Source organism: Chrysemys picta, chromosome 7, assembly GCF_011386835.1.
Source record: "Chrysemys picta bellii isolate R12L10 chromosome 7, ASM1138683v2, whole genome shotgun sequence".
NCBI classification, from domain to species: Eukaryota; Metazoa; Chordata; order Testudines; family Emydidae; genus Chrysemys; species Chrysemys picta.
Genome location: NC_088797.1, coordinates 42,140,301 through 42,157,843, shown reverse-complemented (window position 1 = coordinate 42,157,843; position 17,543 = coordinate 42,140,301). Strand labels below are relative to the sequence as shown.

The following is a 17,543-nucleotide window of genomic DNA, read 5'->3' as shown; positions in this document are numbered from 1 at the left end:
TTTATCAGCCCACTCCTACAATTGGTTCCGAGGTCAGTAATAAATAGATTAAATAAAATCGGTCCCAAAACCGAACCTTGAGGAACTCCACTGGTGACCTCCCTCCAACCTGACAGTTCACCTTTCAGTACGACCCGCTGCAGTCTCCCCATTAACCAGTTCCTTATCCACCTCTGGATTTTCATATCGATCCCCATCTTTTCCAATTTAACCAATAATTGCTCGTGCGGTACAGTATCAAACGCTTTACTGAAATCAAGGTATATTAGGTCCACCGCATTTCCCTTATCTAATATGTCTGTTACTTTCTCAAAGAAGGAGATCAGATTGGTTTGGCACGATCTGCCCTTGGTAAAACCATGTCGTAATTTGTCGCAATTGCTATTGACCTCAAAGTCCTTAACTAATTTCTCCTTCAGAATTTTCTGCAGGACCTTGCACACTACAGATGTTAAACTGACAGGCCTGTAGTTACCCGGGTCACTTTTTTTCCCTTTCTTGAAAATAGGAACCACATTAGCTATTCTCCAGTCCAACGGTACCACCCCCGAGTTTAAAGATTCATTAAAAATTATTGCTAAGGGGCCTGCTATTTCTCGCGCCAGTTCCTTCAATATTCTTGGATGAAGATCATCCGATCCGCCCGACTTAGTCCCGTTAAGGTGTTCAAGTTTGGTTTCTACCTCGGATATGGTAATCCCCCCCTCCTGTATCCCCCTCTGTCACACTGCCAATATTCCTAATCCCGTCATTGGCCTCATTGAACACCGATGCAAAATATTCATTTAGATATTGTGCCATGCCTAGATTATCCTTAATCTCTACTCCAGCTATAGTCTTCAGCGGTCCCACTTCTTCTTTCTTTGCTTTCTTCCTATTTATATGGCTATAAAACCTCTTACTATAGCTTTTAATTCCCCTCGCAAGGTCCAACTCTACACGGCTTTTGGCCTTTCTCACTCCATCTCTACATGCTCTGACCTCAATAAGGTAAGTTTCCTTACTGATCCCTCCCCTCTTCCACTCTTTGTATGCTTTCTGTTAATATGTTTGCCCAATCCACTTCCCTTACCAGTCCTCTTAATTTATTAAAATTAGCCTTTTTAAAATTGTAAACCCTAGTCTTTGATTTAATTCTGTTAATCCTTCCATTTAGTTTAAACCAAATTAGCTCATGATCACTGGAGCCAAGGTTGTCCCCTACAACCATTTCCTCAACGAGGTCCTCACTACTCACCAAAACCAAATCCAAAATGGCCTCCCCCCTCGTTGGTTCAGCTACTACTTGGTGATCTGTTGGCTCTCTCCAAATCATTGGCACTGCATAAATGAGGAAAAGTTGAGGTGCCTTTATTATTCTTTTGTTCCATTCTTTGTTTCTATGGGGAATGCACTATCTATCACGGTCTTCCTTTTAAACAAATAAAACTAAAACTTAAAAAAAAAGAAGCAATTCCAGTCCTAATAACCACTGGGAAGCATTTCTTGCTCAATTTATTCTACTTTTTCTACAGCAAGTTACAGTGGATCAGTATATTTGATTTGGGGGAAATGAAGTAACAGCTGCCCAAATTGAGCTTGAGCACTCCTGAATTTTGAGGGTGTTCAAATCTGTAAGGCAGGTGCTAGATTCCCTTTCTGAATATTAGCTATATCTGGAGAGGAAAAGTCAATTTCTGCTTCCATGGCTCAGAAGTGGAAATCCTCCTAAGTGCCTGGCACTGTATCTAAAGCTGCCCAGGTCCAGAGCCTCCCCTCCCTTACTTTTCATTTTAAATTCTAGTGGGATCCACATACCTCCCTTGCTAGGCTTCAGATAGAGAGGTTCACTGTCCATTTAGTCCCCCCCAATTCCTTCTTTGGGGGAGAGCCCAGGGCTGGGGCAGCAGGAGGGTGCAGGTGGGGGCCAGAGCTGGGGCGGCAGGGGGTTCCATACTCCTTTCCCACACCCTTTTCTGTTGCTAGTGGGAAATGTAGTTCTTTCCCTGCTCCAGGGCTGGCTCTATAGGCAGGGAGCTAACCAAGGAACTACAGCTCCCAGGGCACCCTGTTGGTTCTCAGCTCCCATGCTGGATTCTTGCGCCCCTTGCAAATCTGCCGCCCCAAGCAACTGCTTGCTTTGCTGGTGCCTAGAGCCGGCCCTGCAAAAGAATAAAATGCCTGCAAGCTGCATGGAAACTTTTTAAAAACACCATAATAAAGGCTCAGATTAAATGTATACCCCAAATTAAAAAGAATAGTAAGAGGACCAAAAAAATGCCACAATGTCTAAACAAGAAAGTAGAAGAAGCAGTTAGAGACAAAAAGGCATCCTTTAGAAATTGGAAGTGAAATCCTACTGAGGAAAATAGAAAGGAGCATAAACTTTGGCAAGTCAATTATAAAAAGTATAATTAGGCAGGCAAAAAAAAAAAAAAAGAGTTTGAGTCTTTTGCTAGTTGCTCTTCAAATTAACAGCAATTTCTTTTTTAAGCACATCAGAAGCAAGAAGCCTGCCAAACAATTATTGGGGCCACTGGACGATCGAGGTGCCAAAGGAGCACTCAAGGAAGACAAGGCGTTTGTGGAGAAGCTAAATTAATTCTTTGGAGGCAGCAGGTTTAAAGAAAAATAAGAAAGTACTTCTTCACACAAAGCACAGTCAACCTGTATAACTTATTACCAAAGAATGTTGTGAAGGCCAAAACTATAACCGGATTAAAAAAAGAATTAGGTCCATTAATGACTATTAGCCAAAATGGTCAGGGATGCAACTCCATACTCTGGTGTTCCTAGGCCTCTGACTGTCAGAAGCTGGGAGTGGATGATGGGGGATGAACCACTTGATGATTACCTGTTCTGCTCATTTCCTCTGAAGCACCTGGCACTGGCCACTGTTGGAAGACAAGGTACGATATTGGGGTGACCCAGTATGGCCATTTTTATGTTTCTTATGTAGGTACTTTCTAAACACACCAGAAGTATAGTCCCTGCTTCCAGCAACTAAAGACAGACCAGAAAAAAGGTTTGAAGAAAAACAGGCAATTTACAAACAAGTCAGCTCAATTCAGTGCAAGTGGATAGGTTTAGAGGACATACTAAGGAGGTCACTGAGGATGTAACCAGCATGGGGAACTGCCTGAAAGAAGGCATGAAGGTGATTGTGTAAGAAACTGAGAAGGCTATGTGGAAAGATGATATCTAATTTAAAGCATTGTTATTAGTTTTGTTATTTAGCTGTTTATTTTTACTCCTGCCTGGAGCTGATGTTTGGAATCAGTGATTAAGAGATAAGAATAGTGACAGAGGTGATAAGATGAAAAGCAAGCTCCCACTTAAGATTTGAAATTTCAAATTAGAATTGGAATGGATCCTACATGGCATGTTCCATTGATTAGTGATGGGAACACAGAGAGCCTCTTTTATTAATGTGAATCCACCTCTGTAATTCTGGCAGGCAATATGTGGCCTGTAATTATTTCTTTACACTGTTCTACTAATTTGCATTCCAATTATACTTTGTTTTCAATAGATAAAAACTGCAATATGAAACATAAATATAATTTACATTGATTGTTTTGCCACCCTATAAAACAATAATAGAGCAAACCTTCATGTAAATATTACTAGTGAGCTTTCATCATACCATTTAAATGTCAAGTCGGAAAAATCAGACATCAAATCATTCGTTTGAACATGTAGCTGCAGTTCTGGATTAGCCAATAAAATATAAACTTTCTGAAGATCAAGTCTATTCATGCCACTAGTTTCTTTTGATGCACATTGCAGCTTGATTTGTCTACACTAGAGATTTGCATAGGTGCAACTACAATGGTGACTGACCACTCATGTTTGAAGGGGGACAAATGTCCACTGTAGGCAAGGTCTTATTGCAAACCTCCCATTACCAGTTAGACCTGTGCTTTGGATCAAGAGGTTGACTGTATATGAGCCTTAACTTACAGCCACAGCCCATGCTTCATGTAAAAAAAAAAAATCAAGTAATTTTGGCGCTCCTGAAATTAGACAGCCCACCTTTGGGGAAAGACAAAGAGATTCCATTACCATAAATCATACTTTACAGAGCTACAGCTGATGTGTTAAGATTCTAAAAGAATTTACTTAGTTTTATTTTACCTAGTAAATATGATGGTAAAAAATAGCCCCAAACTGTTTCCAAGTACAGGAAGGTGCCATTCACGAACAGACAAACCCTGAACTTCAAATGTCTCCCAGTGAATCTATGAACAAATAGACTGTGATAGATTATGTATGCATGTGCTAAGGTGTTGAACAACTATATTCATAATACTGGAACAAACATAAAGAGTGCAGACATTGTCTTCAATATATATTTTTAAATTTTCTAAATGCTTTTTTCCTATAGTTCAGTGGGAGTTTACCCTAAGTTTAGAGGTACAGGATCAATGCCAAAAAAATAAAATAAAATAAAAAAGTATATTTTTTGTGGTTTGTAAGGATAGGGCTATACACAACACCCCCCTAACAAACCCACTCCTGGAAAACTGAAATAACTTTTCTCATTTGCTAGGTATCTACATTTTTTAAGTGTGCAGAGATCCTTAAAGTATCTTTCTAGGCATTTCTATCACCTTAGTATCTAGCAGAGTAGGACTAAAAGCCTGCTATCAAGCACTTAAGGCAGGCATGATAATACTTTAATTATATAGAGTACAAAAAATTACACTGTGGTGCTAACGTTATTCAGTAGCTCATGCCCAATGTGCCACTTTGCCGTGATTGCCCTCTTTAAAATGAAGGGGATAATAAAAAGCTTCAGAATCAGGCTACACTGTTTACCTTTGCTGCTGTGTTTCTACTGAACATTCTTGCCTGCGCACTGAGCCTTGCACTGAGCTGTGCAATGCCAAGGAAGAACTCAGGAAAAGCTTTCCAAACCTCCTGGAGTTTTGATCTCCAGTAACATGTAGAATTGATTAATCTCATTTTTCTCCTCTTCCCCCACCAAAAATTTGTAGATGCCTCCGTCTTCCATGTTATTCTTGTAGAAGGCCAGCTCTGCTTCTTGTTTTCTTAACTTCTAACTGTACTGTTAATTAAACATTTTATCCTTAAGGAGCCAGAAAACAAGATGTGGGCTGGTGTGTGGGTAAAAATTTCCTTTTTTGTGTTTAGATGTAAAAAGGGTCTAGACAAGCAATATTTATTAATCATAAAAATCCAGTACTCTTTCTGTTTAGAGTCCCCATTTGCTGCTGGTGCTTATTATATTTTTAATAGCTGCAAATGGACTGGGGTATGAGAGATCCTCTGTGTGACATGTGGGCTCGTCTTTTCTCTGTCGTATTAAAATATGTCTCACATCTATTCCCCTGTGTGAGAATGGGGAAGAGGGGATGTGTAGACATTCATTCCTCCCTACTATTCATGGCTGGAATCTGAGAGTGCAAAGATATCTATTGCTTTATTTTCCCCGCCCCCATGTTACCCATCAATCCTGCTCCCCCGGCTCATGATATAAGTAAGATCAATAATGTTTCTGGTCTGGTTTTGTGGTTCACTCTCACAGTAAAATGCCTGTTCACCATTTCACATTCAGTATGATTAAGGCTACGAGTCTGTCATGGAGTCTGTGATTTTTTTTTTTTTTTGGTGACCTCCACAACTTCAGGGCTTTGAGTGTCAGTCCTAGGTGATGGAAATAGGGTTGTCAGCGGGTGGCAGGGTGAGCCCTGGGTGGCGAAGGTTTACCACCTGGCCTGTATTTGACTGACCTGGCCATTTTTTTAAATGGATTTGCCAGTTGCTAGAAAAATAATTTAATCTGCTGGGTTTTTTTATGTGGCTCTCAAGATTTGCATTATCACAATACACTTGGATATCTAATGTTAAAAGTTTCTGTGTCCAGCTAAATATGGGCAGTGTTCCCACTTCTGCAGTTTAAGTAAGAAAATGATGTCATCAGTCTTATCTGTATGTGTTCTTTCTCTAACTACTATAAGTGGCTGTTGAAGCGCAGGCTGTGGAGTTGCCTTGTGGTTGGGGTGCCGTCAGACTTGCCTTGTGTGTGGGGGGTGGGTGCCTTTTTTTTTTTTCCATTTCAAAGGTGGTAACTCTAGATCGGTGGGGCTCTCACTGTCAGCCCCTCTCCTGGGCAGCAGGATGAGCCTTGAGCAGTGGGGATCCAGCTGTCAGCTCCCTCCACCCGGCTGGCAGGGCTTGGGCTGTCAGTCCATCCTGGGCAGCGGGGCTTGGTCTGTCATCTCCCACTGGTGGCATGCTGGGGCAGGAGGGTTGAGGTTTGGGAGGGGGTGGGGGTTCTGGGCTGGGGGGTGGGGCTGAGGGGTTTGGAGTGTGGGAGGGAGCTCCAGGCTGGGCCAGGGAGTAAGGGTGCAGGAGGGGGGTGCAGGCTCTGGGAGGGAGTTTGGGTTTGGGAGGGACTCAGAGCTGAAGCCTGGGACAGGGAGTTGGGGTGGGGGAGAGTGTGAGGGGTGCAGGCTGTGGGAGGGAGTTTTGGTGCAGGAGGGGGCTCAAGGCTGGGGTGCAGGAGGGGGGTTAGGGTGCAAGTTCCAGCTAGGCAGGGTGGCTCCCAGAAACGGCGGCATGTCCGACAGTGGCTCCTAGTCTCAGGGGTGGTCAGGCAACTGTACACCGCCCCTGCCTGCAGGCACCACCCCTGCAGCTCCCATTGGCCATGGTTCCCCGTTCCCGGCCAATGAGAGCTGAGGAGTGGGTGCTTGGGGCGGGAGCAGCGCGTGGAGACTCCCTGGCTGTGCCTCCAATGAGGGGTTGCAGGGACATGCCGGCCATTTCTGGGAGCAGCACGGAGCCAGGGCCGGTAGGGAGCCTGCCTTAGCCCTGTTGCGCCGCTGGACTTTTAGCAGACTAAAATCTCCCGGATTGGCTTCAGTAGCCTCTGGGAGATAAAGCCCAATCCTGGGAAACTCCCAGCCAAACTGGGAGGGTTGGCAACGCTACAGGCAGTGGGGCTTGGGTTGCTAGTCCGCCCTGGGCAGCGGGGCTTTGGCTGTCAGCTCCCCCCCACCCCGGCGGCAGAGCTCAGGGTGTCAGTCTGCCCTAGGGTGACCTGATGACGGGAAGAAAATATTGGGACACGTTGGGGGGTGCCCGCTGGCAGAGCAAAAAAAAAAAAAAAAGCCGAGTCCTACCCTGGCTGAGCAAAAAGGTGGCGAGGCTCAGGTTGCCAGTCTGCCCTAGGCAGCTGGGCTCTAGCTAGCAGCTTCCCCCTCCAGGCAGTGGGGCTCAGGCTACCAGCTCCCCCACCCCCTCCTAGCGGCAGGGTGAGCTGTGGGGGGTGGGGCTCAGGCCATAGCTGGCAACTTTTCCCGGCACCAGTGGGTGCTCACGTCCCCCTGCCCCACCCCCATTCCAACCGCTTCACCAAAGTCCCCATCCCAACTCTGCCCCCTCCCTGCTCCTATTGGATCCCTCCCCAAATCCCCACCCCAGCCCCACCTCTTCCCAGCACGTGCCCCTGCAAAACTTTCGCAGCGCAAGGGCTGGGAGCCAGGGGGAAAAGGTGGGCACGCAGCATGCTCAGGGGAAGAGGTGGAGCGGCGGCAGAGGTGAGCTGGGGCGGGGCGCTCTCTGCACCCACCAATTTTTCCCTATGGGTCCTCCAGCCCCGGCGGACCCACGGAGTCGGCACCTGTGGCTCAGGCTGTCAGTCTGTCCTTGGCAGTGGACCGTGGGCTTTTAGCTCTCCCCCCACCAACGGCGGGATAAAGCCCTTGGTGGCAGGGGTCAGGCCGTCAGTCCATCCTGGGCAGCAGGGCTTAGGCTGTGATCCCCCCCCACACTTTTACTAAAAATAACCGTGACAAAATCTTAACCTTAAGTATGATGAATGCGATTATTGTAGCCGTGCTCATATTCCCATGTACTCTGTAACCTCCAGAGGCTCCCTCTTGGTGGCTACCAGGCAAGATCCTCCCGCACTGAGGCCCGCCCCTTGCACTGAACTGGGAGCGGATTACGTCCGTCCTCTGTCCCATCCCACCTCTATCTCTTCGCTGAAGCAAGCCAAGGAGTGTGTTTTGTGCCACTGCTGTCAACAGCAGAAACAACCCGCTGCTGCGGTGGCTTCTCGGATTTTGCGCAAAACCGGCGCCCCCCCATCCTCCCCGCCGCCCTTGCACTAGACGCGCTCCTCCGCCCTTCTTCCTTCCGCTAGGCGCACACTCCGCACAGCTACGCAGGAGCCACCCTCCTCCCACAGACACATTTTCCCAGATAGAGCACAAACACTTCGCACAGTCGATTTGTTTTAATCTACAAAAGTTCCTTTTATTTACAATCCGGAGCGTGTTTTTTGTTTTTAAATATAAAATGACCTGGCCCCCCTTGACAACAACGCAAAAGGGTGGCGGTAAAATAAATAAAGCGCTCCCACAAACAAGGCCTAGTATGTAATCCCATATCCCTTTCTCCCGGGGGACAAAATGCCGCGCCACCTCCTCCCCTCCCCGGGCTGCAGAGTTCAAATGCCAGTAGATGGACTTAACGTTTGGAAAACCATTTTACTCTTGAGAATCCACATACCCAGCCCGACCGGATCCAGCTGTGCCCCGGAGATACGATCGCCCCCATAACCCAGCCAAGTATAAAACGCAAGGGGAGGAAGGAGGTAATTGTATCAAATAAATAGGTCCCCTCCAATTCAGGCAATCCTGCTACAGAACTCGTGGAAGTCCCTCTCCATGAATGTCTCGCTCTCGATCACATCGTCCTCGGAGGGGAAGTACTGCAAGCTCTCCTCCTGGTGCACGTCCGCTAAGCCGCCACCGAAAAACCGCAGCTGCTGCTGCGAAGAGGGCTCAGAGTCAGTGGCGGCCGAGGAAGCGGGCGGAGACCAGGAGGAGGAGCGAGAGTCCTCGGCAAAATCCATCAGCGCCCCTCGGGAGTTCTCTAGCACTCCCAGGTAAGAGTCCATATCCAGCGGGTTCATCTCACTGTCCGACCCGCCGCTCTCGGTGCCCACCGAGTCTGACCGCAGGTGCATGAGCTGGTACTTCTCCCGCATCAGGAACTGGTTGGTGTTGCGGGGGGCCCGCATGCCCGGGGCTCGCTTGCCCATCATGTTGACGGGGCGCAGAGAGAGCAGCACTCTGGGGCGGGTGGGCCGGTAGCACCGCTGGGAAGCCCTGCAATGCTGCTGCTGCTGGTGGTAATGGGCGCGCGTCCTACTGCCCAAAAGCTTCCTGGAGAAGGTGGGGGTCCTTCCACGCCAGCTATGGTGCCAGCGAGCTCTGCTGCAGCCCCTCCGGGGCGCTCCCTCCTTCAGCTGCTGCTGGTAGGCCTCCGGGACCTCTTCCTCCTTCCCAGCCCTGGCAGGCTCCCAGGGGGCACCCCTGGCTCCTGTGCCACACGTGATCAGCTCTTCTCTTCTCAACATAGTAACCCTCTCACATACTCTTTGCAGCCCTGGACAGCTGCCAACCACCACCAAAGAAGCAAATTCAATGTCGTCGGCGTCTTCTTGGCGTTTTCCCCCCTTCTGGGTTGGCTTGTTCGTTGCTGGTTTGTAAAGCACTGCGGTTTCCCCCCAGCCGAAGGGGCTTTCCTGCTGCCTCTACCTTTTCACAATCCGCTCTGTTTTTTTCTTGACCAGAGCCCTTTTACAGTGCATAGCCTGGCTGAGCTGCTGCAGGCTGGGGGGCAGCTTGACCACCTTTAGGCTGCTGCCTAGAAGAGATTATCTCGCCTCCTTCTGTAGCAGATTGTTATCCCGGTGCAAACGGCCACAGAATAACAACTGCCTAGGACAGTGGGTGTGTTTGACAAAAGGAGAAGGGGAGAGAAGCAGGGAGGTCGCGTCGGACGCTCTTTGTCGCTGAGACTATCTAGTTGCACAGCCCCGAGAAAACAAACACACACCACCCTCCGGATTTTGCCTGCTGACTCTTTTTAGTACTTCTCCAGTCCACACCCCCTTATGTACAGGACATGGAGCAGTCCAAAAGCAGCCACTGTGGAGGGGGTGTGTGCATCAACGAATATTTTTTCCTTCCAAACCCTTGCATCGACATGCAAAACCAACATGCTGCATGCCAGGCAAGGAGGAACGCATCGCCATGGGGTGTCAGTGCTGTTTTTTGCTTCTCCCCCTACATTTGTTGCATTTACACAATATTGGTTTGGCCCAACTCCAGGCGAGTTATTCTGTGTGACTTCCATGCACAACCCTCGCCTACACTCGGATTTTTTTGCGCAGCTCCACCCCGAGCTTGCCTAGATTGCAGCGTGTACGTAAAGTGCTTAACGGCCGGTGGAAGCACAAACAAGCGCTTGCTAAGAGGAAAACAGGGGTGGTGCCTGGGCAAGTGAATCCCTACGAACTGGCAGGAGAGACAGTTAGCAGGGGATCCCTGGGTCTAGCTGCACACTGCAGCTGTGTTTGCAAATGATTGATATGCTGGAGGTGCAGTGTGTGTGAACTCTTTTCAGCCTTCCCCACCCCTTGTAACTCCTTGCATGTCCGGTCTGGGTGGCACACCAGCAATAATTGGAGATAGGAGAAGCGGCCATCCTGCCACTGACAGCTGAGAAAATAGGGGTGGGGTGGGTGATTGATCGTGGGCATTTTAGCTGTAGGTTCCGGTTTGTTTTTATTGGTGGGCGTCCAAGACGTCCCCCTTCCCCCAACATCAGCTGTTTGGACTCTGGCAAATCCCTACATATAGCTCACTGAAGCTATTCATTCTCTTCTCCCCCGAACCATTCTAACAAATCCTGCGCGTTTTACATCTCAAAAAAAGGCAAATGGTTTTTAAAAATATCCCGAGGGCAAGTCTGTCTAACATCCTCTAGCGGGCACGGTTCGGAGTTTGGCTTAATAGCTGTAGAGAAATGATCAGGAAGACCCTTCCTCATTTCGAAAGGTCCAGGATAAAATTGTTTGCATATTCGCGTTTACACAAAGAACACGAAGACAAGATTGATCTCGTTCACGAAACGGCAATAGCAAGGGGAGTATGGTGGGAGTGAAGGGAGGAGTTGCAGGGGCCTGGTGCAGCACTGTCCATACACATTCAATTTCTATTTGACTACAAGGGGGCGGAGTGGAGGACTGGGGAGGATCCGTTCGCAAGGGACGTGCTGGACTTGTTCTACAGCCTTGTTTACAGCCATCAGGTTTAGCCACCCCCCTGCGCTCCCCCTTGGCCTCTAGGCAGACACACACAGACACCCTCCCCCCTTCTCATCGGCTTTTGGGGAGGAGGAGGAGGATTTAAGGGCTGTGTAAACAAACTGTCACCTCAAGAACTCTGCTGGAGTGTTCAAATAGTTAACTATTTGCATGTTGTTCCTTAATGCAGTTTAGTAACCTAGTGTATTAATTAAAATACTTATAGATTATGCCAGATGGATCTGCCACTAGCTAGAGTGAGCAAAATGTTTCCATTAGCCTTGTTTGCACCTTTTGGCCACCTTTTTAATTGGTTTGTCACGTAGATATTACTGGCCTGATTTTTAGGGAGTGCTGAGCATCTATTTACTTCAGGAGGAGTAGTGGGTGTTTAACATTTGAAAATCAGGTCACTTAATTTAGGAGCTTAAATATGCATTTAGATGCTTAATTTTAGGCACATACATTTGCAAGCCTTGGGCTTTGTATTTATGAGTAGATTTTTGCCTTTATTTAGACAACTTCAAACAGCCATGTGATTGTTGGAGCATTTTGAACTTTAGTACCAGAGTGTGGCGTAAGGGCTGTTTAAACAGTTAGCATTTAACTTTGTCTTCTGACACATTGACAGTGACTTCTCTACTCTCCCCAGTCTTGAAGACACATTACTTACCACAAAAATAACTACCATGTACTCAGTTCAGCAGTCAAAATAATTTTCATTAGCATGTGGGCATGAATAAGCACAGCAAGATTGGGGTGCTTATATATGTTGACTGTAGCTGTGGTAAGGGGAAAGAGGAGGGAGAGAAAGATAAACAGAGAGAGAATGAACAAGGGCAAGCCAAAGGTACTTGTGGGAGAAGAAATGGAGTTGAGCAACAGGAGTAGAAGGTGAGGACAGAATTGACCAGACATATGCTATGTTCTATCGAAGATGACAAATATAATTTATTAATATTGCTTGAATACATATTTTAACTAGTAATTTGTTTTAAAATTCTTTTAGAACAGGAGCTAATAAAGTTAACTTAAGCAGTTATGTTAAAGTAATGTTTGTCAACTGTGAGTTAAAGAAACTAGGACTGTCGATTAGTCAGTTAACTCAACTCAAATAAATCATAATTAAAAAATTAATCTTAATTAATCACATTGTTAAACAATAGAACACCAACTGAAATATATTAAATATCTTTGGATGTTTTTCTACATTTTCAAAAATAGTGATTTCTATTACAACACAGAATGTACAGTGCTCACATTTTTTTATTATTCTGTGTTGTAACAGAAATCACTATTTTTGAAAATGTAGAAAAACATCCAAAAATATTTAAGTTGCATTCTATTATTGTTTAACTGCACAATTAATTTTTTTAATCACTTGACAGTCCTAAAAGAAACCCATTTCTAAAGGCATACACCATTTAGAAGAGAAAACTAACGTAAGTAAAAGTCATATTTGGTCATATTTATCTAAAAATGCAACTTCTGTAATTACACACTTAAGTCAGAGAAGAATGTTATGGTAACATTTAGGCTTTATTGATTTTCTAAAAGTTCACTTATTACATGTTTCAGAGTAGCAGCCGTGTTAGTCTGTATCCGCAAAAAGAACAGGAGTACTTGTGGCACCTTAGAGACTAACAAATTTATTAGAGCATAAGCTTTCGTGGACTACAGCCCTCTTCTTCGGATGCATAACGTGGGCTGTAGTCCACGAAAGCTTATGCTCTAATAAATTTGTTAGTCTCTAAGGTGCCACAAGTACTCCTGTTCTTATTACATGTGTGTCTGGTCACATGTGTGTTTTAAAAAATAAAATTAGTTCATGGATAGCATTTGAAGAGGGACTAAATCCAGATTACCTTTCCTAAGTGAATAGTCCCACTAAAGTCAATGAATCTATCTGAATGAGCGAAGGAAGAATGATTTTGCCCAATCTCTTTAAAGCAGGGGTGGGCAAACTTTTTGACCCAAGGGCCATATTGGGGTTGCAAAACTGTATGGAGGGCCAGGTAGGGAAGGCTGTGCCTCCCCAAACAGCCTGGCCCCCACCCCCTATCCGCCCCCTCCCACTTCCCGCCTCCTGACTGCCCCCCTCAGAACTTCCGACCCATCCAACCCCCCTGCTCCTTGTCCCCTAACCACCCCCTCCCAGGACCCCCCGCCCCAACCGCCCCCCAGGACTCCACCCCCTATCCAGCCCCCCTGCTCCCAGTTCCCTGACTGCCCTGACCCCTATCCATACCCCCATCCTCTGACAGGCCCCCGGGGACCCCATGCCTATCCAACCCCCCCATTCCCAGTCTCCTGACCCCATCCACACCCCTGCCCCCTGACAGGCCCCCCAGGACCCCACACTTATGCAGCCTCCCTGTTCCCCGTCCCCTGACTGCTCCCCCCAAACCTCCGCCCCATCCAACTGCCCCCTGCTCTCTGTCCCCTGACTTCCCCCCGGGACCCTCCACCTCTTATCCAACCTCCCGGCCCCAGCCCCCTTACCATGCCGCTCAGAGCAGCATGTCTGGCAGCCGCGCCGTCCAGCCAGAGCTAGACACATTGCCGTTCTGCTCTGCAGGAGCGCGCCGCTCTGCTGCCCAGAGCGCCGCCCGTGTGGTTGTGTGGCTGCATGGGAGTGAGCAAGCGGGATGGGGCCGGGGGCGAGCCTCCCTGGCCAGGAGCTCAAGGGCCGGACAGGACAGTTCCGCGGGCTGCTTTAAAGCATTGCACAGATGTTATCTAACTAGTTATTTCAACAAGTACAATAAGTATTGTAAGTGTATATCACTCTAATTTTCCTCAGATAAGGAAGCTGATGCACAGAGATAAAATGCTTTCCTGAGGCCAAACACAATTCAGTTAGAGGGTGAGGATAACTAAAAAGTCTGTGCCTCAATCACGTACTCATGCATTCCTCCGAACGGTCCGTCTTCTCAGTTGGTTGACAAATGTAAAATATAATAGATAAAGTAGATTTGACCTCAGCTTTCAAATTCAAGGCAGAAGAGACCCACCATCACTGCCTCAGGCAAAAACTTGCCTGAACTGATGGGCTTTGCACCAGGCCCTGAATGTCGAACAACTCAGGCTTTGTTAGATAAATAGAAAAACAAATTTCAGAGAGAAAGGGCCATTGATCAAAACTTCCTATTCCTAGTCTCAAATCTAGGGAACAAAAGTGAAAGAGAATGTAAACATGTTGGTGATAGTTGAAAACAGCTTGATTTCACATTTAAGGGCACATAGGTACGCACAATCATTAACAGCCTTACAAAGCATTATGTAGTCATTCCCTCATCATTGTGGAGATATAGTGCTTCCTAGTGGTTTTTAAAACATTAGCAATGTGCCCTGCTGCAAATGAGTTTTGAGTATATGTTTCTGTTGTATAGGTATTAAATGTGTAAATAAAGAGCACTTTCCGCTTTTTTTTCTCTTTAGTGCAACATTTTAACATACTTCACAATCAGTGGATGATGCCAATATTATAACATTCGTTGGTGGGTGGAGAGGAGTGGTGAATATTTAGATAGAGAAATTACAATTCTCAACAGTATTAAAAACCAAAAACTCTAGTTAGATAGATGGAGCCTGAGGTAGGGGTGGGAACTGGAATACAGCGAAAGAGAAGTTAGTGGTAACCCGGAAGGGAGCTGGAAGTAGCTGAATCATAGTCACTATAACTGTAACATAGTCAGCTGAAACTAAGGGACAGGTCAAGTGGATTTGGCAGGGTAGATTGTCAGGAACAGAGTTGAGGGAGGAAAGGGTAGAGTGGGTGCAATCTGGGAGAAGTGGGCTAGGGAACTGAGAGAGAGACCACCAGGCCAAGAAGGAGCAGCCCACAAAGAGATGGAATATAGGGCTGTGATAGGTAATGTAAGGTGGCATGGAGTTGGAAGGATGGCCAGGAATAGTGGAGAAGAAGGGTTGCTGTGGTTGCACCGCCGCCAGCAGCAGCGCAGACGTAAGGGTAGCAGTACCACAACCCCCTCTATAGTAACCATGTGACCCCCCCAACTCCTTTTTGGGTCAGGACCCCTACAATTACAGCACCATGAAATTTCAGATTTAAATAGCTGAAATCATGACATTTACAATTTTTAAAACCCTATGCCCATGAAATTGACCAAAATGGACTGTGAATTTGGTAGGGCCCTATTTATTATATATAGTGGAGCAGTAATTTCTTACATAGTCATTGACACCAACAATGAACAATGCAGAAGTAATCCCAATATAGCACAGAACTAATTGCACAGGTAGCTAGCAGCAATTTACTACAGGAAACATTTTAATAATTAGCCTCCTCAATATTATAAAGCTAATGAAATCCAATGTAGTATTTCAAATGTTAGTGTCTGTATTGCTTTGTTGTGAGCTATAAGGACAAGATTGTGGATCTTAACAACAAAAATCACCAAGAGGCCATATTAAACACTTTTACCCTTACATTTACTTGGTTCTTCTTTACAAATTCTAACAATTGCAATGTGCTTGCCTCACAGTTACTAGCTCAGGGATCAGCAGCCTGTCAGAAGTGGTGGGTCGAGTCTTCATTTATTCACTCTGATTTAAGGTTTCATGTGCTAGTAATACATTTTAACATTTTTAGAAGGTCTCTTTCTATAAGTCTATAATATATAACTAAACTATTGTATGTAAAGTAAATAAGGTTTTAAAAATGTTTAAGAAGCTTCATTTAAAATTAAATTAAAATGCAGAGCCGTCCGGACCGGTGGCCAGGACCCGGGCAGTGTGAGTGCCACTGAAAAACAGCTCACATGCCGCCTTTGGCATGCATGCCATAGATTGCCTACCCCTGTAGTAGCTTAACTACATCTCTGACCCCTCCTGGTCTATTTGAGTATAACGTCTCAGGCCTCAGGCTGTCACTTCTATCTTGGGTGCAATTGCATGACTTTCCCACTGTCAGGGTGGGCAGTGTGGGTTGAAGTTCCCTAGTACAAACTGTGATTACTTCAGCAGACATCACTTGGCAAAGACCATGTAGGGTGTTCCTTTCAAGAGCAATGACAGAGGTATATACAGTGACCAGACAGCCTCTTTAAAGCAATATTAATTTTTTTAGAACAAAGCATTTCTGAGAAAATATTTTTTAAAATAATAACAGACTATAGTTATATCTACTTTTCCCTAAGGCTTAATATTCCCTGGAACTAGGAAGGCCCAACTTCTTCAGAGAGACTGACTACCTATAGTCTCTCTATATCAGCTTATCTCCCTAGATAGCTTCTGACAAGCGACCCTCTAGCTCCCCAGAGAACTGCTTTTTATATGGTTTCAGAGTGGTAGCTGTGTTAGTCTGTATCAGCAAAAAGAACGAGGAGTAGTTGTGGCACCTTAGAGACTAACACATTTATTTGAGCATAAGCTTTCGTAGGCAAAAACCACTTCATCAGATGCACGTCTGATGAAGTGGTTTTTAGTCCACGAAAGCTTATGCTTAAATAAATGTGTTTAGTCTCTAAGGTGTCACAAGTACTCCTCATTCTTTTTGCTTTTTAACTGTTCCTTTGATCTCCAGGTCCTAGCTCTTGCGATTTGTCAGAGACAGGATCCTTGAAACTAACAGCTTGCCACATTATCTTTCTAGTGAGTGCTGGTAAGTCCTCACTTAGATCTGTTGTGTTGCTTTCCTATTTGTTCCTCCCATGGACCCCTATTAAGTTAGATCAATTCAATCAAACAGGCAATTCTAATAACACACCATACAGTAAGGATATCTCACCAACCAATATATTTTCAGTGTGAATACAATTATTGCACCTCATTTTTAGATTATTCCTAGGACTATTTCATCACAACTCACCACTGAAAAAACTGTTCATGCTTCACCCATTTGCCAATTATTTGGTGGCTTTGAGGAGTGCTGATCTCCATTCACCTAGTATCAATACTGAGAAAAATAAAATTAAGAGGCACTCTTGTAGGTAATCTTAAGAAACCCCCAAAGTCACAAGTGATTTGCATGCAGGCAGGGAAGCTAGGGAAACTTCCACTCTAAATCGGCATTCAGAGACTCAACATCCAGTTTTCCAAATAAGGCTTGTATTTTATTGTATTCTGTATTTCTGTGGCTTGTATGACCATTTGCTAAATAGCAAGCCTGGCTAAGAAACTGGTTCTTGCACACACTCCTTGTGCTCTAGGCAGGCCAATTCAGTGTACGTATAGGAGTCATTAAAAACAAACAAACAAACAACAGGATGGAGAGAACAAAATTCGGATGAAAAGTACAGCAACGAGCAAAACAACCCAGATAGATTGGAGAGGGGGCGGAGGGAAGAAGGGAAGCAGAGAAGGATGGAAATAAATTGCCACTATATCGTATACCTCGGGTGCCTCTTATGCCAGCCTAACTTTTGCGGGTACACACTGTGTGTGTGCGGGGGGCCTGTCCCCCGTGCAG

At 45.9% G+C, this 17,543-nt stretch overlaps 2 protein-coding genes across 2 annotated transcripts in view; one reads left to right on the top strand and one right to left on the bottom strand.

Annotated features, from left to right (window-relative positions):
* Positions 1-7,924, bottom strand: part of LOC135972628 (myb/SANT-like DNA-binding domain-containing protein 2) — a 31,535-nt gene extending 23,611 nt beyond the window's left edge. The window contains exon 1 of the transcript XR_010589105.1: positions 7,815-7,924. The gene's annotated coding sequence lies outside the window, so the exon portion shown is untranslated. The remainder of the gene's footprint in view (positions 1-7,814) is intronic.
* IARS1 (isoleucyl-tRNA synthetase 1) overlaps positions 1-17,543 on the top strand; it is a 237,148-nt gene that overhangs the window by 18,745 nt on the left and 200,860 nt on the right. The window lies entirely within an intron of this gene.